This window comes from Echiichthys vipera, assembly GCF_963691815.1.
Source record: "Echiichthys vipera genome assembly, chromosome: 18".
NCBI lineage: Eukaryota > Metazoa > Chordata > Actinopteri > Perciformes > Trachinidae > Echiichthys > Echiichthys vipera.
Window position 1 is genome coordinate 21736842 of NC_139843.1, and position 24308 is coordinate 21761149.

Consider the following 24308-nt stretch of genomic DNA (forward strand, 5'->3'; position numbering starts at 1 on the left):
GTAGACGTGGTCTAGGTGGGAGTGTGGGGTCATAAACATAAAGCCTCCCCCATGTCTGTTGGTCTGTTTGTGTCTGTGACTCTTTCGCTGTCTGTGTGCGTTTCCTCCTTGCTATCTGAAGGTCTCTCTGTCAGATCCTGGGTCTGACGCGCAGCATGATATGTTCCTCCTTTTCTGAAAGGCCTAATCGCTCTCTTCTTCTCTTCCCTATTGTTAATCATCTCCCTCAGGTGGTTCATATTATGTTCAAGCATTTTATGAATTACCTCAAACCTACAGAGTCGATGGCATGGCTTTTTTTTTACAATTTGACAGAATATCACCAAGCTCGGGTGTCACATCGTAGCACCCTGGTGAAAGAGTGGGTTAGAGAGAGAGAGAGAGAGAGCCCTCTATTATGTAACACCGGGCGCTTTCCTTCATCTGACATCTGCTTCAGTTTACAGTGAGGGGGTCGTGACCTGCTGGTCACAACATCACAGAGAGCAAACACAGGCTGAAAGCTGACCCAAAAATGGAACTGATTCGACCTCTGCTAAAGGGACGTTTTTTGTCATCCCTAACACCCTTCCATGCCCACAGGTACAGACACATGCAGGTGTCTCTTCTTTCATTGAAAGGTAAGGGCCTATAGCCGTACTTCTGCTGAGACTTTGATTTGAAATCGGGGGGGGGGGGGGGGGGGGTCACCTTGCTGCTCTGTGTTATATTTTCTCCAATGGTTAGCAATAATTTTCCCTGAAAAAAGCTTCTCACACAACCCTAATCTATGCCATTATCAGTAATTCTGTATGGGAAAGCATAGGATCTGCTGTATAATCCGCCCTTTTTCTGTTAAAAGCTTCTCAGTTTGATTGTTACAACTTTGTTGTTGTTTGTTTGTTTACGAAACGGTTATCAAAAATTCTGTCTGCCATATAATCTGCTCTAGCCCCTTACTGAAAAGCCCTATTGCGAGTGTACCTGTTATAGATGACTGAACCATACTCTGCCTCTCACTGTTCACTTTCAAACTGAAGACATTTGTTTCAACTTGAGCATGCTTTACATACAAATCCACAGCAACATTTACAAGTTTTCTGATTTATAGTGTAAATAAAGGATCATTTGGCCTGCTTTGCAGCCGCAAAGTGGTGATAACTACACAAGCCAGTTTAGTGATATTGTGATTTATTTGTGGCTAACACAGTCACAGCCACCACACAGTAACAAAACTGTCTAATAATAACAGCAAACTCCAACAATTTAGCTAAAAATGGCATTTGTTACATGAATTCTCTGTTAACGTTCTCTCAGCACAACAGGAATGTGTTTGCGACAGATGTATGAGCATGACTGTATAACATCTAATAAACAGGTATTCCTGAATGAAATATTAGGTTTATTTTAGTCTAATACTTCAGCAGAAAGTGAAATCCAGATTGCAGATTGTATCCCTATGGTCTTGGACCGTTAGAGGCAGTTTGTGAACTTGAGCCAGATGCAGGAGAGCCAAATCTCACCAGTAAGATGCAGTGTCTGGAGCAGCTCCATTGACAGAGGCTTACAAGTCTAATGAGGGATGGTAGGCTGCGTAAAAGGCCAACCCATTTCACAATAAGCTCTTTTTATCTGTTGCCAGAGTGCCATTCATTTTCAGTGAATGGGTGTCGAGGTTGTGTCTCTCACATCGTTACTTATTATCTGTTTTGTCAGAAATATTAACATGGATATAGAATCTGACAGTGTTAATGGAGTAACGTGTTTGCTCTCACAAGCTATTTTATCCATTAAAGGCTCAATTAACATGATTAGGTAAATGATGCCTAAATGCTATTTTTTTTGTGCGATTTAGTTGCACGTCAATATATTTTTTCAAATTATTGCTTTTATCATGGAACAAGGTCAATTTTCTGATATTTCACACCACAGAATGGAGCCTGAGGAACATAAAACAACAACACGGAAGCTCCATAGTCCCTTGCCTTGCACAATAAAATCCCCTAGACTGTGTAACTGTTCAGCTGAAATGGCAGGCTGAGCGCATCACTGATATGAATGTTCATAGGTGATCATTTTGCATTTTCATGTATTGTTTTCATCACGCCCCTTCTGTGTAAAGGCCTTAACAGTTCAAGCTTATTTGCATAATGCTACTTTACACCGCTGTCCGTGTTTTGTTTTAAATGCTAGCCTATTTGTTAGATTTATTGTTTTATTGGCTAATTTGACAACCGGCCCGAGGGACAACAGGTGAAAATGACACACTTGCACATTTGCTGTAGTGTTGATTAATGTGCTCTGTCCCTGATAAATAAATGAATAAAGAAAGAAAGAAAGCTTTCTCGCTAACATCATTAATTCTAATTCGTCTAATTTGAATGAATCACCTACCTAATCCTAATCTACGTTGTAAATTGCCATTCCGTTCCTCACTTGAGTGACAAGCTAACATGACAAGCTAATGTTACAGTAAGGCAGTTGCAATTTCAGTCACATAGGAGCCTTGATGTTATCCGTGTTTTTTACTTACAGCGTCCAATCCAAAATTCATTCTTTGGAGTTGTGATTACCCATTAAGCACAGCTCACTACTTTTCTCCGTTCTGCGTTAGCTTAGCAAACAACAACAACAGCTTAGTTCACTGACAGGACACACTGTGAAAAATATAATATTGTTTTTGTTTTTTATGAATCCATAACATAAAAAATATTTTACATATTTTTTCCATCTAGTCGTCGTTTTTCTTCAGTAACCCGGGTGAAAAAATCCAGTATCATTATGATCAACAGACTGGATTGGCTGTGGCAGCTGATATAAAACTGTCTGTGAGTGGTTGACACCTCGTAATATAGATTGAACTTATATCTGACGCCTCTGTCATACCATTATGTAATGGCAGTGAGCCATGGGCCTTTGAGCTGTTAATCAAATCGGCATGAGAACTGGTCAGTAACACACACTCACAGAACATTTGGCGGTCCACAGGGAGCACTTAAGTGAGATCTTTATCTTTCCCTTTAGCTTCATCCATGCAGCAGCAGTTCCCATGGCTTTGATAATGGAGTTAAAGCGTGGTGCAAACAGTTGCTGAATGGAACTGGAGCTGCTGCAGCTTTAAGTAAACTGTAAATCCTGTACAACCAGATCGTCTAAGACTCCCCCTGTCATCAGCCGTTATCGCAGAGTGATTTACAGACAATTTTACTTCTCTAACACACAACATTTCACTCGTGCGCTCATAAATTCACCCGACCAGTCACGCCGGTTGTACCTTGTATCACCTGACATGAATCCTACTGAATGCAACATCAAGCAGACAGGCAGGTAGATGACCTTTATGAAGATGGTATCTCTACATCTGTGCGTTATTAAGCAGCTAGAGCACGTGGGTTAAAGCAACACAGAACCTGAGCCACACTGTGAACACGGCCATCCGCCCTGTTGCGTTCCCCGGAGCACTGGGGGTCATTTCCCACCCTGCTGATCTGCTCTAAACAACTCAAAGGAAAAGCATCATTTACTCTCCCATTTCTGGAAGGCAATTACAGCTCGCAGGCAAACTGTGAGTCAATACCAAAGCTCAGTCACAGCAGTACTGCTTTCGGCAGTCATGTATGTGGAACTTTATGGAGCAGAGAGCTGGATTTGAGCTCTGTTGTTGCCACCATCACTTACATTCTCCTCAGGGAGGTGGCAGTGTTGGTCAGACTACATACACTGTATTAACATACACATGCTCAGACTCACACCACCTACAGTATGGTCAAGATAAAGACAGGAAAGTGAGTGTGTGAATGAGAAAGGGAGAGTGATGGAGTTAAAGATAGAGGTTGTCTGTGTGTGTGTGTGTGTGTGTGTGTGTGTGTGTGTGTGTGTGTGTGTGTGTGTGTGTGAGAGAGAGAGAGAGAGAGAGAGAGAGAGAGAGATGGAGATAGATGGATACAAAGCTCCAGCAGCTGCTGTGTGTTAAGGGGAGTTTAAATCAGTGCTGCAGTCCGTACCCTTCCTCCCTCTTAGATATACCCAGGTACCCCCCCCCCCCACACACACACACACACATATACACATACACATACACAAGCACCATCAGCTTCCAATTGAGCCATATTAAGATAACCCCTGACCCCTCTCCAGTGTCTAATCTCCCTGTACCAGAGCCTCAGAGTGAGAACATCTCCCTGGCTTCCCTCAGCGGCAGCAGGTTAGCGACTGGCATGCAACAAGTGCACTAACCTGCCCGAGACATCACCCTCACACGTCATGTTTTACTAGGGGGGCTGACAGACATCAAAGAGCGCGTTCACCCCTAAATTCATCACAATGTGACCACTTCTGCTCTGGTATTGCTCGTACCATCACATGCCCACAGTAAATTACATACACCTGTCACTTTCTGGGTGTGACATCCAAGAGCGATGAATGACGTAATGTATACAGCATTGCCTATAAATGCCAAGTGTTGACAGTCAAAGGCTCTAAGAATAAACACAGCTGCATGCAGCAACTGTTCGCTGGTGCTCAGTGCATGCACAGATACACACAAGTTGATCCTCATTTGACTTACCTGATCTAAACTTGCTTCGTATCAGTATGGAGTGCTCAGAGCCCAGAAGAGTCATAATGCTTACAGTACAGTTCCAGTGTTCAAAAGTTGCAAAATAAAGTCACACACACTCGAGAAGCGGCACACACTTGGACCCCCCGGGCCACCTCTGGACGCCAGACTGAGATGAGATGGAGTGGACCCAGCCTGCCTCATTAACAGCTTGTCTTGTGGTATCTCTCTCAGCCAGTGTGCACCCCAGCAGCAGCCGTCTGCTGTCTGCGTGCTGCTTTCCCCGCCTGCCTCCTCTTCTCTGCTCTCTCTCCCCCAGGGGCTGATGTGAGAGTGTGGGATTGTGTGAGTCTGCGGCCAGTGAAGCTTTGGTCCCATCTAGCTGAGAACTGCGAGCAGGGCCAGGGACAGCAAAGAGATATGCCCTGCTCGGGGAGGGGCTACCCGGCCAGGGTTTTCCTCCAAGCTCCGCCTGCCACAGCCCGGAGGCTGGACAGGGCTTGGCTGATGACTTCTTCCTCCCTTGCCACCAGTGTAAATATATCTGCCTATCAGTCCTGCTGACTGTCATTAGAGAGGAGAGAGGGAGGGAGGATCAGATAGAGACAGACGCTGATAGTGGAGCAGCAGTACAGCCAGGAGGGAGAGAGAGGGAAAAGCAAGGCTGAATGAGTTTAATTTCTTGCCTAGTTACAGCAGATGACAAATAACATGTCAGCCTACATATAACAGCTTTATATGACGACAAGATCGATAAGAATAAAACCAAGCCGTCCTCATTCGCGCTGTCCTCTAGGTGAAAGCCTGGGGTTTGTGGAGCCACTGATTGAGGCAGGTCGGGGTGGTGGGTACCCCTTATGCAAGGAGTTTGGTGTTCTTAATCCTGCAGCACTTGCTCTGAGCATTCACTTTAATATGGCGCTTCAAAACAACAACGATTTGCGGTCGTTCACACGTGTTTTAGCTCACTATCAGAAAATATCTCGGTCCATATTAACACTCATATCATGTGACCATTCGTGTACACTGGGCATGCACGTGCCGATGTGTACAAGAAGCTGAAAACGTTACTCTGTGGTTGAAAATCATTGATGTATGAGTTGAAAATACAGAAAGTACCTCAGAGGAACAACAATGATGAAAATAGACTAGAGATTTGTTTGCTTGGAGCAAGGATGAGGTGGAACTGTTATAGTATAGGTAGGTATAAAGTAGTGTAAAGTGGTATAGAGTGGTATAAGGCGGTTTAAGGCAGTATAAGATGGTATCAGGTGGGGGGAAAAACAGATTGGGAGTTGTTGCCAAATATAACTACATATTGAAGCGGTGCTGAGAGCGTTATCCATCACTGGCAAAGGGAAAAGAGCACCCACAAAAGAAGGATAAAATCACAAAAAGGATATGTCAGCCTAACTAACTGATAAGACTGACTGACATGGGTGTTTGCGTCATAGTTTGGAAAGGTCAGATTAAAACGCAAGCCCAGAGTTTTCAAACTAAAACGTCTCTGTTTTAGAGGCCTGGAAATGCCAGAGTAGTGTGGAAGCGAGGTGTAAATGTGGCAAAAGATATGTGTATTTAAATGAAAACATAGTATGGATGTAGTCCAATATCACCGGGTTTACAGTTGAAAGCCCAGCGCGTTTGGCACCGATTCGCAAGGCACCCCTCTGAATCAGGAAAACCTTCTACCTTTAGACTGCATTTTACTTTGGCTCCCCCTCAGCTCTACAGAGCAATAATTAGCAATGTTTAGCAGGTCCACACCTTTGCTGTTGACGTTCAGTCTGTCATTTATAACGACCTGTTTCAGTGATAACTACATCCAGTGTGCACCACCTGCTCCGCACAAAGTAGACACAGGTAGCAGGTAAAGAGAGGTCTGTGAACAAACACTGCTGTTCTCCTCCTTCATCTGCTGTTTCCTTCTCTCCATGCTTTGGAAACACACATTTGAAGAAGACTTATCTGTAACCATGAAACTTTGTCAAACTCCGATCTGAAGCCTAAGCTTTCATCACAATACGTCTTTAAAGTGAGATTCATTAGAATCTATTCAAAGCTACATGTACACTGAGTCACAGTTTACATAAAGTATATGGAGGACTTTTTAGGGCCCGTTATAGCATCAGACTTGGCTCTTTACACTCTGATTTATGGATGTACGCTACTATAAGTGATCACTCGAGTGCAGTCAGTCACCCAGCAGCTGAGAAGCAGGAGGTTTATCTTCTTCTGCAGCCTGTATTCAACAAGGCATCCCTTCCTCCGGCTCCCACATACCAGGCGGACATTTGTTAGAGTTGAACTAAGCTCTGTGCCCGCTCTCCTCAGGGGGCTGCCGCTCACACATCGCAGAGCCTCCTAAACGTCCGTCAACGTGTGACGTCAACTGGACACATTTATTCCCAGGTATGATGTGGACATATAATGGCACACTAGAAACTAGAAACACACCAAACATATTAGAAAGACTCAAAATCCAACACAGTGATGATCCAGATTGTTGTGAGAATGTCATTTATGTGTCCTTGTTTTTGTTGCATGGCAGGTGTCAAAGTCTGTGAGGGCTACTGTCTCACTAAAGCCAGATTAAAAGCTTCAGTGGTTACAGCTGAGAATGTGAAATACAGTACGTGTCCTGTACCGGTCTGACTTCATGTCCACACATACACTGTACAAAGGGCAATTCAAGAAAGTCACATTTGCACCTTTTATTATATTATTTCAGGGTAACTGCTCTTTATTTTTCTAAGTTAAAGATCCAATAAAGTTCTCAAATAGAGCTGAAAAGTGGATTACATCGTTGTCACACTAAAATACCAAATATCTGTTTGGGGAATATATATATATATATATATATATATATATATATATATATATATATATATATATATATTGTTGCCAGTTCAATCCCTGGGATCGGGATAAATCTGGCTGGGGAAGTGAAGAAGCACTTAACACTGAGGTGGCCTTGAGCAAGGCTCATAACCCCCAAACTGCTCCAGTGGAGCTGCTCGGTGGCCAGCAGAGCAGACTTTGATTGTACCAAGCCCCCACCCTGGTTGATCCAATCAGGAAGTGCCAAAAACTGCAGTTCTCTGAGTATCCAGTAGGAGTAGCCTGTGAATGTTCTCATTCGTCCAGGTCATCGTTATCCTCCGTCATCCTTCCAGTCTTTATGCTAACCTATAGGCTAACGTCTTCCTGGGGCTCGGTCAACACTAAGCATATCAGTCTTTTCTAACTTTGCTGAGCATGTCCTATTCCTTTAAAAGATAGCTGGGTTGCTTTGCTTATTTTTTTACACTGAAGTCTTTAATGTAAAAACTAAATATCAAAGTAAAAGCCTTTACACACCAGGAATGTGGCAAATGAACATCACGAAAATGCAAAATGCTCACTTGCAAATATTCATACTGGCTATGTGCTCGGCCTACCAGATTGGCTCGACAGTTACACAGTCAATCAATCAATATCCTCTAGTCTAGAGCTTTTATTGTGAAATGTAATAATGGAAGGAATAAAGTTTGTCATCTTTAATGGGACTATGGAGCGCCTGTGTTGTTTTTATAATCCTCGTGCCTGTATTTCACAGTGCGTAATCTCAGAAAATCAACATTTTACAAAAAAAAACATGTTGCCTGAAGAACCTCACTATTAGCTACAAAGAAGCAAAACTATTCATCTTTTCATTTGAAGACCTTTTCTGACGAACGTCTGGAGTTTCATGGTTTCTTAGTTCCCCAAGTTCTATGCTAATGCAAAACCTTTTATCAAGATATTTTTGTCTCCCCACTAGATTTCTTTTTTTGTTTAATGCTGGTAGATTTCTCTAGATCACACAAAATATTTTGCCTTCTTCATTCCCTTTTTCTTACTTTTTCTATCTACCTCATTTAATCCCACGAGGAGCTTGTCTCCGGCTTTACTTTGTCCCAAAGTTATTATTCCCTTAAAAATATCCACCAATGTCCTACCCTGCCACTGTACAGTTTGCTGCTGAAAATAAAAAGAATACCAAAAAAGAAGTTTGTGATTACCCCAGGCCTTTTCTCCACATGCAGTGACACAGCACTAATCAGTCATTGAGAGCTTTGTCCAGCAACAGCTCACTGCTTCTGCCTCGCCGCTATCCATTTTAATCTCTTCACACCATAAACACTGCTTGCCTTTTGTTGCCGAGAGAGCCTCTGCACAGCATTGCGATGCACACACCAAAACATATAATAATTTCATGTAATAAATGACACTATCTGTTCGCTGTAGCCCGTGCTCTGACGTGTGCTGGAGCGCGTTCAAAAATCCAATACGATGCTCGAGTCAAATATTTACACAGAGGCTTCTCGGGCTGCAAATCTATCGCTGACATTCACGGGTACATTTGTCTTGTATGCCCGGTGAATGAACACACACACACACACAGACACACACACATACACGCACACACACAACAGTCCTGTGTCTTAATTAGCAGGTGAAAGTGCTTAAAGGGAAGGTCTGTCAGAGGGTTTGACAGTGTACACACAGCGTCTCCGAGAGATTCCTGAAGAGGTCACCCAGCCCTGGCTTAATCCTCCCCTTTAATTGGGCCCTATGTCAACGGATGTGACAAGTCTCATCTGAACTGTCTGGAGCTGTATGTGTGTGTTTGTGTGTGTGTGTGTGTGTGTGTGTGTGTGTGTGTGTGTGTGTGTGTGTGTGTGTGTGTGTGTGTGTGTGTGTGTGTGTGTGTGTGTGTGTGTGTGTGTGTGTGTGTGTGTGTGTGTGTGTGTGTGTGTGTGTGTGTGTTTGTGTGTGTGTGTGATGAAAAGAAAAAGACTCTCGTATACCAATTAGACAGATTCGAGTGCACATTTTGTACATTATATACAATAGGCGTGCAGCAGGGAGTCGCAGTCCAGGTCATTTTTTGGCTCGGCTGTGTGATGCAAAGTTGTATGTCACGCGCCATTGCATGTTAAAAACACACATTCCATAATGCAACAAGTGAGCATGTGTTTATTGGCCGACTGCACAGACATCTAGATCAAAATATGACTGTTAGTGTTTTGTGTGATTTCTTGTGTTTTAGATAAAGCAGATGTGACTGGTTGAAATGCCCAAACTGTGCGAAATATCATAAAAATGAGGTCCAAATTCAGTGAGGGAATTACAAACACTTAATACAGAAGACGTGTCTGGCATCTTTTAACAACATGGCTGCCACATAGTCTTGTCATCCGTTCCAATAAAAGATGAATCAGTGGTATTTGGTCCCCTATAGGTGCTGAGGAGCAGTCACGTATTTGAAATACTTTAAATATCTCTGCTCAGATGCCCTCTGCTCAATCCAGCTGTCCCTCTGCCATTTGCGAGAGTGTCACAGGAGGAAATGTACCAGGATGCACTGTCCCCTGTGGTATGAACGAAACATGCGTTGGACACCACGCGGCCAGCCCTGTAGAGCAGGTTCTAAGCTGTTATTCTAAAGGAAACTTGAAGATTTTATACACTTCACCTCTTTGTCAGCAGGGCCCATTTCCCCAAAACATCTGAAAGCTAAGAGCAGGTCCTAACTTGCTGATTCAGGAGTAACTCTTAAAAATAATGGGTGTTTCAGTCCTAAATTTAGGACTCCAAACTTTTTAAGATCAGTGTAAGTCACAAGACAGTTTATCACTAAAAGTAGCTCCTAAGTCTATAAAAACATATGAGTCCTCTCGAGGATTTTCCAGTCACTAAAAGTAAATCAGGAAGGACCTACCCATGGCTGCTGCAGTCAATATTATGGAGAGATTAGATGATGGTGAGCTTTTAAAAAGGTATGGTCTTAATGGAGATGGCATTATGAACGTGGATGCCATCACATCGCTAACCATCAATACCACCCAATATCCCCAGAGATTACAGTTCAAATGCAGCTGTGCAGCTCAGACCATCTTGGCGTCCCTCAGCTGTCGGTCAGGAGGATTTTGCTCCAGACCATAAATGACCGTTCCAGACCTCACATAGTGCAGCAGTTCATTCACTTCCCGATGGAAGTGTTTCCATCAAAAAATCTCTTAGACTAAAAGAAGTTCCTAACTTGTTGATTTGGGAGTAACTTGATTCAGTCCAAATTTTAGAACTCCTTGATTTTTGGTCTAAGAGTTTTTCACAGTGTTTTAGCATAAAAGCAGCTCCTAAATCTGTGAAAAGTTAGAAGTACAGTTGTAGAGCAAATCACTAACAATCCTAAAATGGCTGCCAGCAATCCACTTGGTAACCATGTCAACATTTTAGAAACATTTAATGATTAAATTACTTTATTCATTTCCAGGCATTTATTTTCCCACGCTTCTTTCTTGTCTTTTGCAGTTATCCCCACTCTGTTATGTTCTCTGTACTAGTCCTTCCTTTGATGCACAAGTAAAAGCTGTTGTTGTTTGCACCTCTCACTATCCCCATGGTTACTGTAGTCTGATCATTATGAAGCTTCTTACATGAATACCTGCTAATTGTTAACGATCTGTCAGACATGTAAGAGGCTGATTATTATACTTGACGAGTCAGTAGTCTATGTTCAATCATTTGATTTTGAAATCTTTATTTGAATATGGAAACATACCTCCTACAGTATTTCTATCAAGAATTCACTGACAGAGACACTTACCAACCAATCAACAGCCAATCACAGTTTGATGAAACATGACATCATCCATAGCAACAGGGTTGAGCCTGTCCTTTTTTCTTAGCTTAAGACTTCTCCCAGTTCATTAGTAAAAGTTGATCTCGGCAGCTTTGTGAAGAAATTTTAAGAGGATGCTTTTAGTTAGGAACTTTGAGTGCTGTAGGAGTTGTCCTGGTGGAAAAAACAAATGTTTCGTGGATATGGGCCTATTGGTCTCCTAACTTCACCTCCTTCCTGCTTCTGACATTGGAGGAACCAATCAGAGGCAAGGCTCAATTACCAGACGGGCAAAGTGGACAATCAGGTCAACTACTTTGTGCATGTTAACTGGTTTTCAGTCATTTCGTCTGGTATTCTATGTTTAATCCATAGGGGGAGATTTAGAGGAGAGAATACAAGGTTTGATAATATAAACTTAATTGGTCCCACACCAAGGAAATCCACATGTAAGAGCAGCTCAAGAATTTAGAAAAGCACCGGACAATACAGGAATATGTTCTAAATATAACTGTTCAGCTGTGTGTTTATGTGTGTGGTGTTGCAGTAGAGGAGGAGGACGGTAGATAGGGGGTTGACAGAGCGCTGGTAAAGACTTTGTTTGACGACAAGAGGTGAGGTTGTCAGGAGTGCACAGGATATAGGTGGGGGGTCTTGGAGGGCACTGTGTGTGTGTGTGCGTGTTTGTAAAGGGGCAGACAGTGGCCTCCGTGGCCCCAGCAGCAGCAGCAGCAGCAGCAGCTGTGTCGCGTCAGTCTGAGTGCTGTCTTGCTGCTGTGTCTCAGATAGCAGCTCCCCTCTGCTCACGGCCCCTGTGCTGGGAGGCTCTCAGGTAAACACTGACATTTAAATAACTGCTGGAGAAAGAGTCCTGCACCGGTGAGGCTGAACTGCATTGAATTAAACCCACCAGCAAAAGTGTGAGCAATCCATTAAACGGTGTGTTGACTTCTCTAGCAGCAAGATGCAATAATTAGCATGTGCAGCTAACTAGTCCACTATCTGTAGCAGTAACTGAGTGTTACTTCCAAGGCAAAGGCTTTGGTTTTACATTGTCAGATTTGGGGAAGTTTGAACTCCACCAACTCTAGCACCACTTGATAATCGAGATAATGTGTTTTTGCTTTTACTGAACACATCTGTTTTTTCTCGTAACGTTAAAAATGAGAACTCTTTAAAAATATCAAGACTAAGCTAAACAGCCAAACTGGCAGTCTGATTTCACCCTAGTTAGTTTCAGCATCAATATTTTAGCATGATATCATGATATGTAGCATATATAAGAGTCGTTTTAAAGGGAGTCAGCCATAAACTGTACAAAAAATGGACGTAGCCTCAGTGTCGAGGTCCGTTCTTTCAACTTGATCCTCTCCATCTTGTCAGACTTTGACTCCGCCTCATTTTCTCTTACCAAAAAAGGGCATGTATGTGATGTTTGGGGGAGGGAGATACGTCTGTCTGGCTGCAGTATACCCCTTAGGAAAAGTGAGGGCCAGAGGCTAGCTGTCACTCAAGAGGCCATGCCCCAAAATTATTCATAAACTTTAACCACCAATCAAACTGGTACAAAAAAATTCACCCCCTCAGTGTTGTCATGGAGATACGACCTAAACACACAGTTTTTTTGTACCAGGCCTTAAACAGGTTTAATTATGCTGTGAAAACGGCCTGTTTAACATGGGGGTCAGTGAGAAACTGCTCTATTATGAAACCTGCCCCTAGTGCCCCTTCCTTAGCGGATCAACCAGGAAGTCCCTGTGGTGGGGGCTTGGACTCAGCAGGAAACATTTAAGTCAGTTAGAGACAGTGATTTTAACCAACTCACAGAGCTAAAGTTAGGTTCATTAGTGAGCTACAACTCACCCAATCTTCATCTGAGAGTCATCTCTTCAGGTGGAAAAATGAAAAAATAGCCAGCTAGAAATCAATCATCTTTTGTCTACCTTTGTCTGAAATTAAGGAACTATTGTTTTAAAAATGACAGACAGAAAGCTTGACAGACATAGCAATAGAAACTAAGGGGGCAGAGCTTAGTGGTAGGTCAATTGCCATTTGGCTTTGATTTCTCAGAGAAATTGACTTCATAAATCATGCAGCCTGTTTCTTGGTGCAGGTTGCACCAGCGTTAAAGTGAATTTGAATTTGATGTTTTTGTAAGCTATCGTTTATCATTTAGCTCCACTGTAAAACATTTAGGAAGTCACCAAAGTGATATGAGGTTAGATGATGGAAGTTGGACCGGTCAACTGAAAGACTTGAGAGGGATTCAGTCTTTTATCAGCACCCAATCAGTCTTATCAGAAAACTGAGCGGTTTCTCACGACACAAGCCGGCTGGCTGAAAACAAAAGGATGGGAAAGAAATGCGGGGATCGTGGAACGCAAACAAAGTGAATGAAATATAAAGAATATAAGAGAACAGAGAGAGGGGAAAAGGTTCTGGTGTATGCACGAGGGTGGAGGAGCCAGACATATACTGTGAGAGTAGAAGAAGAGTTGAAGGAGGGGTGGGAAAGAGAGACGTGGACGAAGCCAGACATGGAGTCAGGTTCAGCGTTTCCCCTCTGCCTCTGAGCTGTGGTTTATAATGAAGAAGTTCCAGGGGGAGCGAGCTGAATCCAAACCAGAAGTGACAGAAAGACGAGCCTGAGCCAACAACGCTCCCCTCCTTTCTCTCTCTCTCTCCATCTCTATCTGTGGCTCGATCACTTCCACTCTGCTTTCTCTCCTCGTGCCTCTGTGGGTCCAAGCAGCGCACGTCCGCCGCCAGGCTGTAAATGTCAGTGTGTTTGAGTGACAACGGCACTGCAACCTATCCGAATGGAAGAGCACGAGGGACATAGATTGTCTCCACATCATGTAAAACCCCAAAACACAGAGGGAGACACTGTTTTGTGTTTTTTCGGTTGTTTAGGTTTCGGCAATTGACTTTGCCTCCGCTGAAGTCTGCAGGCGCTGGCGGGCCTGGCGGGTGGCCACAGCAGCGTGGGGAGTGAGGGGTATGTCTGTGAGGCTTCAGCGCAGAGACGGGCCTGCATCAGCACAGCTTAACTCTAACTCCTGCCTATTACCAACGGCTATGGGCTGGCTTTATGCGGTATTCCCAAAACTTCACTATCAGAAATTTAATAACTCAAAGTCTACTTTGTTGTTGTTAATGTGTGTGTCTGTGACTAAAGGGCCAGATGAAAGGGCCATCAAGAGGAACAAGCTTATATGCCAGACAGATGTCTTTCATCATGCTTGACAGGGTTATAAAGAGAAACCAATTGAGTAGAAATTAGTGAATTTAAATAGAGTGGCTCAGCATTAGTTGAAATAATTCCAGGGTAAACAGTTTGGATTAAACAGTGGCATGCCACCGGTGTGATTTTGTTACAGCGGCTGGTTGAGAGATGATTTCTAGCGATGGAAATTAACTGATTCATAAGTCTTCTCCTCAGACTCACAAAGCTAAATAAAATAAAATAGTGTCTTTTCATTTTATCACATATTTATATTAATATTGAATTATTCATACATTTTTATGTTGGTCTGGTGGCTAACCTTAACTGCCTAAAGAGGTTTGGTGTTATTTTCAGCAGTATTAGTGGTTAAAAAAGACCATTTTAATGCCTTCAGTCTCCTCCCCCAAGCTAATCAGTGTTTTATTGATTTCTCTGTCAATAGTTTAGAAACGAAAAAACTGTCTCTATGGTTTATTTGATGTATGTAAGTGCCGAAAAAGACCATGGGATGATTTTATGCCAAAATTACACTTTAATATGCTGTTGGGTAGTTTCATTAATAACAATGTTTTATTGTATATTTTTGTGAGTTATGTATGTGTAAATTTAGTGTATTGCCTTGTTGCACTGGTGTTGTGAATATGAAATAATTTCTTATAAAGAAATGGATGTTGTATTGTTTGAAGTTAATCATGAGTAACATGGAGGCAGGTGAGGTCAATGTGGTTTCTCATCATTCACAAACTCACGCCTAGTTTATCTATCAAAGTGTGCTACAACCTGGATGTACACTTAATAACAGCAAAAGTATTTCCCTTTGAAGTGTAGTGGAGAAATAGAAAGTTTCAGTAAGGTAAAAGTACTTGAGTGAATGTAGCTAGTTAATTCCCACCACTGCAGTGCCAACAGGAACTGCTAATACAAACAGAACACAGGGCACAGGTATAACCCGCAGCTAACTCCTTAGCTCCATGACGTTACACTTCCTGTTTACATCTCCCAAAACACGATTAAGCATTATTTCTCATAAAAAACTGTCCTGGAACCAGAGCTGGATCATGGTTCCATGAGGCCCCTGTGAACATGTGTTTTGGAGGCCCCCGGCTTTCCTAAACTGTTGTCATTCTTGCCTTCCTCCTAATCCACCGCAGGTAATTTTTTATTCCGTCTAATGGCCCATTCAGACAATGTGACTTAGCTTACACTGCATTACTATGGCTTTACTCTGCTTTTCACAGTAGGGGGCCTTAGTGGTGAGCTCACTCTTTGAAGGTAAAGGGACATGGGGGCCCTCACACTAAAAGTGCCAAGGGTCTGAAGGGGCCCTAGTGGTTAGCTCACGCTTTAAGTACCTAGGGTCTTAGTGGTATCCCTGAGCGTACTGAGGGACCTGGTGCTCAACTTCCCTCTGCAGTCTTGGGCCACACATAATGCCAGAAGTTTTGAGGCCCCCAGGTAGTCCAACGCCACGGGCATGATGGCATCTTTGAGTAGCCTAACATATTCTAAAAATAACATATATGAAGGGACTATTACATAAGCCTGTAAATAAAGGCAGTAAGGAGTGAAGGGTTCAAACAATTTAAACAATTGCACACTACATCTGCATGAGTCACAATGATTCAGGCCCACCACAGCATCATTGCAGAACTACTAAGACATCAAGAAAAGACCCAATAGAGCAAATATTTAGCTATCTGGATCTCCTGAGCTGGTCTAGCACTTCCAAATGGCCTGGCTGAAATGGCCTGTCAGCCAGCACATTCTTTCTCTCAATGAGGACCGACCGGAGCCATGTTTTTGTTGGTATGACCCCTCCCCACCCGCCCCTCCTTCCCCCGCTGACGTCTATTTGACAGAGTAAAACATGTTGCTCCAGACGCTGATACCAGGTCAGATTTCTTTAGTTTTGCCAAGGTTCGGTCGCTGTGCAATCTGAACTGGGTACAGAGTTTGAGGCAGCTGACAGACAGAGAGCAGACACAGGGTTTGCCACGGGCCACAGACTGATCCCTGGGTACAGAGCTGCTATCTGCTGGGCTGGACTCCACTTGACCCCACAGAACCAAAGACTTATTTATAGGACTAAGTCTGTGTGTGAATGTGTGTTTATCTGCCTGTGTGTGCACGTGCGTCCTCCGAGTTTGCACGCTCATCCAGAGGGGAGTATGTCTTATCAGCACCACGGAGCATTCATCAGGGGTGACATTTTCTGCCATTCTGCGTTCAAACCAAACACAAAGCTTCATGTGCTATCTCCACTCTACGGGATGTTGAGAGTTCTGACTTATGCGACTTGTCAGTAAGAACTAACACTATCGTCACGCCGACCCATTGATTCGGTACGTTGCCTTTTTTATTATTTTTCCTGCGATAGGTGATTTGGTCAGACAAACCTTTCTTTCTTCCTTGCCCGATTCTGAAAGCTGAAACAACAAAGGGGCACCAACAGCTACATGGCCCTGCTTGCTTTTAACACCCCAGGGACACTCAGTGGGTCATGATCGAATGTTGTTCTAGGGTTCTGAAAGGGGCTGCAAGTGTATATGTGTTTCTTGCTGTCTTTTTTCCTATCTTTGTGGTCGGTGTGTGTGTGTGTTAACCCCAGCACACCTTTTCATGTCTTGGTGGGTTTGGAAACTTGTAGAACTGTCACGATTGAGAGTAATAGGATAAAGCGAAGCTGATGGTGTTGACTTAACTAACAGGATTGTGAACTGTGGAAAACTATTGCCTTTACCCCATTGGTTATGGCAATGTCCATGCCCCGAAGGCAGGGTGGGTTCAGAGTGGGGTGGGCGGTCTACACTGAGGGCCAGGGTCTACATGGAAAAGACAAACCAAACAGAACTTCAATGGAAAAACTCATGGTCCACCTTTTAGTTTTTTTTGCAGAGCTTTCAACCACACCTTGCATCAGATGGAGTTTGTTCGGTCGTAACGAAGACAGCTCGAATATCATGTAACAATAAGTATATATTAATTGTATGACTACCATAATACAACCCCATGACCCTTTTTGGTATCTTGATGATGAAAATATCTGCCTCTCTTTCCTGATGCTGATTCTAACATGTAAACTCAGGGAATCTATTGATACTGATAGTCAAACTGGAAATAACATTACTTCATGGTTGGGTTCATGGTTGGTGTCTTAACCTTAAGGCCACCAAGCCGGGGCGGCTGGGATAATTCCTGTTTGAGGTAACACAAGGCTTTATTTTGACATCATTTCTCAACTATGAGATGTAGATAGGGAGGTTCCTTGTGCTGTATTAAACATGTTATAAAATATATTTATCACTTCAACTGAAAGCTGAAACCCTAAATTTTATAATGATTAATTAAGAAACTTTAATGAGGAGAGTTCATCTCCTGCCAATGCCTGATCCACTTCAAAAGGTCAGTGTTGGAACTGATGCAGATCCAACAGCTCAGATCAATGCATCCCTATATCGTGTGACTGAAGTTTTATGTGATGAGAACTGAAAAAACTCCTTCCACTGAGGAAGACCTCAAGATGCCATTAAAAGTTAGTGAGTGGGCCTTGAGCTAAGATTTCTTTTGTCAAACTACTGTTCAAAGGTCAACAAGCGATATTTACACTCAAGTCATTTCAGATGAAACACATATGACACAAGCAAGAACTGAATCTGCACTTCAAAGAAGTAGTTTTGTAGATGTTGGTTTGAGCTTTTACACCCAGCTGAGCGTTGTTTCAGTGCAGTGCAGACAGCTTCGCCTAGTTCCTGTGATAATCACCCTGTGTACGGTCACAGTGTCCACAGTGTTTCATCAGATCATTGTATATGGATTTAATGACAGTAGTTCTATTACAAATGACTTTAAATGTCAAACAGATTAGAGATGAGAGGATTTGCTCTTGGATATGTATGCTCTGGTACAGAATGAAATGCTCCAAGGGACAAAAATCAGTTTAAGAATAGTCCGCTTTCTCTTTTCTTCAAAGCACGAGGCATTATCAAAGTGTTGTGCTAAGTGTTATCAAATAGTCTCCATGCTGAATTCAGCGCTGTTATAATTAGCGTTTTCTGTTCTCAGCAGAGTGAGTGTAAGTATGATAACAACCAAGAAGAAAACATAAAGGGCAAAGATCTCTGGATTACCAGCATAGCACTCACTCATAGTTCTGACTCAGAACATGAACTTGGTGGGTGAGACAGATCAGTGTCACAGTGACCAGAGGTGTCACTTTCAGCCCCCCCCCCCCACACACACACACACACACACAGACACACACACAGACGCACACATATATATCCACAGTGAAGTATGATGTCATTGGCTGCCTGTCCACTGAGTCGTGGACCAGGGCCATGATCACAGGCTGGACGACTCACAGACCGAGCCGGGAGGACGAAGGGGAGACGTGGGGGAGGGAGGGAGAGTAAATGGCAGGAAAGACATCTCGAGACAACACAGTGTCCTCGACTGCAGAGGAATGAATCAGAGAGGCTGCCAGCGATTCCCAGCCTGGTCTCTAGAAGAAAATGTTGGTACTGTACGTTTTTTGCAAAACACAGAAACGTTGATATGAAATGTTTTTGGCACCATCTAGTGTCTGTATGACACGCACCAGACATTCAACTGACAGCAAGTGCACCGCAAGTCAGGTGACGTATTATAACAAGCCTCAAAGTCCGCTTGTGTATCCCGAGTCAACATATTCTCATGAACAGCTTTGTATGATATTGTACGAAAAGTTCTGTACAAAAATTTGCATGATATCTTTCAAAATGGTGAACAGCACTCACAAGACGGAAACAGAGTCAACTGCGAGAAGGCGATGGACCAGTAGTGGACCGTGATGGTTGCTTTTGTTGTCATTTAGGTTTAGGTAGCAAAACTACTGTTACAAGAGCGGTATTAGCCTACAAAAGGTGATGGTTAGGGTTAGGCACCAAAACAACTTGGTTAGGATTAGAAAAAAGGTTGTGGCTTAGCTTATACGCCGCTACATGAACGGCAGTGGGAAGTGAACCCCTTTTGCCCGGGTTAAAGTCCTGTGTTTTGGGACCCATCAACCATACCAACCTGCGTCCTTGTGCATTCACCATCTTTTACTAAGTCCCCCACTTTTGATACTACATAAATACATGAAATACTGTGCATTATTTTTTGTCATCAACTGCACCTTGGCTAAGGAGATGATTTATTTAAAAAAAAAAAAAAAACACTTATATGTAGCACTCTGTAGATCGGCTTATTTAAGCTACTGCACTTACTTAATAACTTGCCTTTCTGGTCTGTACCCTAATGTTGAATGCATTTATTGGAAGTCGCTTTGGACAAAAGCGTCAGCTAAATGAAATGTAATGTAAAATGTACCAAAAATTCATGAGAGCAGCCTGGTTGAGTACAAGATGTATTCAAATAATAACTATAGTACGTTTTGGAAGTTATTGGTGGTAATGTAAAGTTGACATCATTTTGTAAATGGCCTAAATCTTATGTCATACTCATCATCAGTTGTGTCATGTTAAATATAAATAACAATACCTACATCAACTCTGGGTCAACACAAACAGAGGAAGTAGAGAGCAGTTCTCTGATAACAGCACTGTAGGTGACAGCTGTCCGCAGAGCCTCGGTTTGGGCCGAACAGATGAAACTCACACACTTTCACATACAATATGTATACACAAGCAGATCCTTGTCAGCCGTACTCCGTATTTGCGTGTGATAGGAGACACCTCCGCACCGTGCTGACACTTTCACTCTCTGCATACTTCACATGAGCCTACAAACTGTCTGCTGCTCCCCTCAACTGTTCATCAGCTTGATGGACAGCTCGGAAATGTTCTTGCCTCTCGACATGTCCGAGGGTGCAATTTGTCAGATAAACAACTCTCAGAAGCAGACAGCAACTGGCTTGTCAGACCGGAGGAGAGACAGCAAATTGGAGAAAGTGAATGCAGACAGACAGGTCACTGGTGTTATCTCTGCCAGTGTGTCCTTTTCACTAATCAAGCCATTAGGAATCTTGCTTTTTCTCTGGGAGTTCTCTCTTCTCTTTCATGTTGTAAAAGCTTCCGAATGCACCTGCAGGGAATGCTGGATATACTGTATGTGGGAAATCAGATAGTCTCCTGATGAGGGAGCATTTTTCCAGTGTGACCTTGTATTGTACTGCAGGATTTGGCTGCATGGTGATTGGGAACGTGCTGCATGGCGACTCTTATCATTCCTGTCTGTCAGAGACGGGAACACTTGTGGCCTGGGGGGATGGCTGCCTGACATTCTCTGGAGAGGTCTGCTGTTGGCTCAGAGATCAACACCGGCCACTGGCCACATACCAGGAAGACAGGAGACAAGATGGTAGAGGCTGTGGAGGTACCTGACTCCTGTAGGTGTTTCATTTAAGGGAAAACAGAACTCACATGACTGAGTAAAATGTGCTGGACAGGTGAAAGAACATTGTGGTGAATATACTGTGGTGAAGAGGGAATGTAGCCAACACAAAGGGGAGGCAGGAATAAGATGGGTAGAAAGGGACAACCATGTGGAAAGTGAATAATATGATCGTCATTTTGGGAAAAGTTGCACAAGAGCTATGAAAACAAATACATGAAACAAATAAAACGACGTACATTTAAAACTGATTACAAATTAACTTGAGGTTACAGGAGCTGCTCAGTATCACAAGAAACTTATATACGTGCCAACTTTTATTGCCAGTGCAGGACAAAGTGTGGCACTTACACAGTGAGTCTGAAAGTAAAAGTGTCACTATATGCTTCAAACAAAGTCCTTGGCAGATCTGTGTCTCATTTATAATATCCAACTCTTCAACTTTCCAAAACAATCCAACAATTATGCTCACACTTTGCACAATTATCAGACTGTGACACATATTGTTAGTTCATTAAAAATTAATTTAGAATCAGGGCAAAAGGACCATACTCAATAACTTATTAAAATAACCTGAAGTGTGCTTTGTTTTTATGTTGTAGATTGACTTTGTATGTAATCACATTGCTTCTATCGCGTTCTTCGCGTGCGGTGTGACCGCAGCATAAGATTCTGTAAAAATAGTTTGATATAAAAACATATCTACAAGCCAGGAAAGCGGGCAAGATACAGTCATGAAACTTTACAGGTGTGTAGTTGGGATCAACATGAAGGTCGGTGTGAATGGGTGTGATCTAAATAAGGGGGCCAGAAGTAGGGAAGGGGCCACCTCACTCTACTTTACGCCCCTGGCCTGATTTGGCGTCGCGGCTGGTGTGATCCCATCGCAAGATTGGTCCTCAGTTATTTTTCTATATTTAACTGATTTACTTAAAATATAAGTAAAGCCAACTAGCACAATGCTTTGTATCATTCGACAGCCGTCTACATCAAACCAAAGCAAACAGTGGATCAAAAGCCAGATACCTGTTGTAGCTCTTCTTCTTTTTAATGAAATTTCCGAGGTGTATTGAAAATAGACAATGTACATAAACAGAGAATGATCAGACAGGATCGCTGTCCTGAGCGTTAATTGAAGAACATCTGTAATGAACACATACTTGACCCTGATAGGATCTCCATACAATTGGCTGGAGCGTGATTTCAATATAAAAGTTGGTATTCTGTTGTTTTTGCTGAAGCTGATTCCCATAGCTCCTGGTATATCAGCTGGAACCTTTAAAAATATGACCCTTGTGCCATGTTATACTTGGCCTTTGGGATAAGCAGCATTTACAGTAGACATTTGAAGGTAACACTTGATGGATTCTCTGCTCCACACTTTATGGAAGGGTCTGTGTAAGGATGCATGTTCGGGTGGCGGATGGGTCAGAAAAAACGCTTAACTTTCTCCCAGGAGACCACAGTTCGTGTCCCTTTCATGTCTTGTGTGTCACTGTAGTTACATTTTCAGCGCAGTTAATGCACAATCTTTTTCTAACCCTAACCAGGTGGTTTGGTTTCCTACACCTAACCACATAGTTTTGTTTGAATTCACAACGTCAACAACGTGTTCCCCATGTTCCACACTTTGACACAGGGGGGCTCAATAGGCTATGTGACAAGGTAGGATGAGGACTGGTAGATTGACCACAATCAAAACCACCAAGAATACAATAATGAAGTCAGTGACATCCACATTGCCAGGTCACTGACCATTTTTCTTGCTGCAGTTGAGAGCAGTAAATTGAATTATAAGGTACTAACTTTTGTATAAACCGACAAGGTGGAAGATGTGAGGTTTTGCCGTATTTGCCAAACAAATAGTGGGGTAGTGACGTCAGGAGAGCCAGCCGCTTAATGAGTCATATTCAACAACTTGTGCTTCAACCGCGCACTCCTGTCACTGATAAGAAAGCACAGTTTTGTGTCAACTTACTGTAATTTGGCTCATTTTCTGTGACTGGTGTGGTGTGGGTGCATGCTGGCAGAATTAGCAAGCTAGTTAACTAGCCAGCCCTTGGTTGGCTTGCTGATCCCACTGTTTTTTAATGCTGCATTGGCTACAGAAAATGCGCCGAACAGCGGGATGGGTCGGATTGGGGACCCACCCCCGCTGGGTCTAACGCTCCCTCCTTCTCACTCTATGCCGCTCTGGAGAATGTCTCTTTGTCTACTAATATCTACTAGTCAAATAGCCATGGCGAACACCTTAATTTCCCTTTTCTATCCAATTAAATTTTTATGGTGTTCTCTATCAACTTACTTTCTCCCCTATTTATACTTTTAGCTGCTGTTCCCGCATTGTCTAGATCTTAACAAAAAAACAATGTTTGCCTAAACAGAGTTTCCTCTTCTTTTATTTCAAACACCTGTTTCAGCTTTAGCTTTGACAAAAACCTCAAAAACAAAATTAGAGACACCTCAACAACGCTGTGTTGTAAACTCTGCAGAGGCCACTGTGAGAGAAAAAAAGTGTGCGTGCTCCAACAAGCCCACATGCTGAGAGGGACGTAGTAAAACAAATTACATTATAATTTATGGAAGATTTGCTCTGTCTGTCCTGTCTATCACCACTGCTCATAACACAGCATGCGCCCTGTCCATCAGCCTGTCCGGTAAAAAGTAAATGTTTCTGTTCTGATTTGAGCCAGTGTTGTCCTGTCCGTTGTGCTCCCCCCGACTACAGCTCTGTGTGTGTTTCTATCATTTGCAGCAGGGCCCTAATCACAACCAGGTGCCTCCCACTCAAATTAACATATGGTTCTAACTTTCCCCCTATTTTGACAAATGCATACCTGGGTTGCTGACTAGTAAAACCCTAAAATGAATTCTTCTTTTTTATTATTATTCCCAACACATGAGTGGACGGAGAGAGCGCAGTGGAATAGGGCAGAGTGATTTCCCCTTGCCTGCAACCCTGCTCTGCTGGTGTTGTTTACCTTGATACATGTCTGGGATCACAGTTATTATTAGCAGGACGTATTGTTCTTGGCTGACCCACTAATTTATTTAATTTGTGTGTTATTTTGGTTATTTATTTTGTTTTGAAGAGCAATATAACACACAAGCAATATTTTCATGATCTGCCATTGCAGTTAAACAGATATATTAACAAAAACATAACAGCAGTCTTCAAGATTCAAGAAGCTTTATTTATCCCCAGGGAAATTATTGTGCAACAGTTTCAATACAAAGATGGGAAAGGATCAGAGTGACAATAAGCTAACATAATCAAATCAAAATAATGCTAACATCAAATAAATCAAACAATAACTAAGTCTGACAGAGTGCAACAGACATTGTGGTTAAGGGTAGGTATATACAATATACAACAATACGCACTGTGCAGTTTAGCAGCATATTGAAATTAAATAAGTACAAACTAAATAAGTGATAAGGAGCGCAGCACACAACAGCAAAGAAGATGGCACTGGCTACCACTGACTGGTAGAAACTCCTCAGCATGGTGTTACATACATTGA

General features: G+C 42.8%; 1 protein-coding gene across 1 annotated transcript in view; it reads right to left on the reverse strand.

Moving 5' to 3' along the window:
- myocd (myocardin) overlaps nucleotides 1-24308 on the reverse strand; it is a gene marked incomplete at both ends in the record, with an annotated part of 60465 nt that overhangs the window by 22807 nt on the left and 13350 nt on the right. The gene's annotated exons all lie outside the window — the stretch shown is intronic.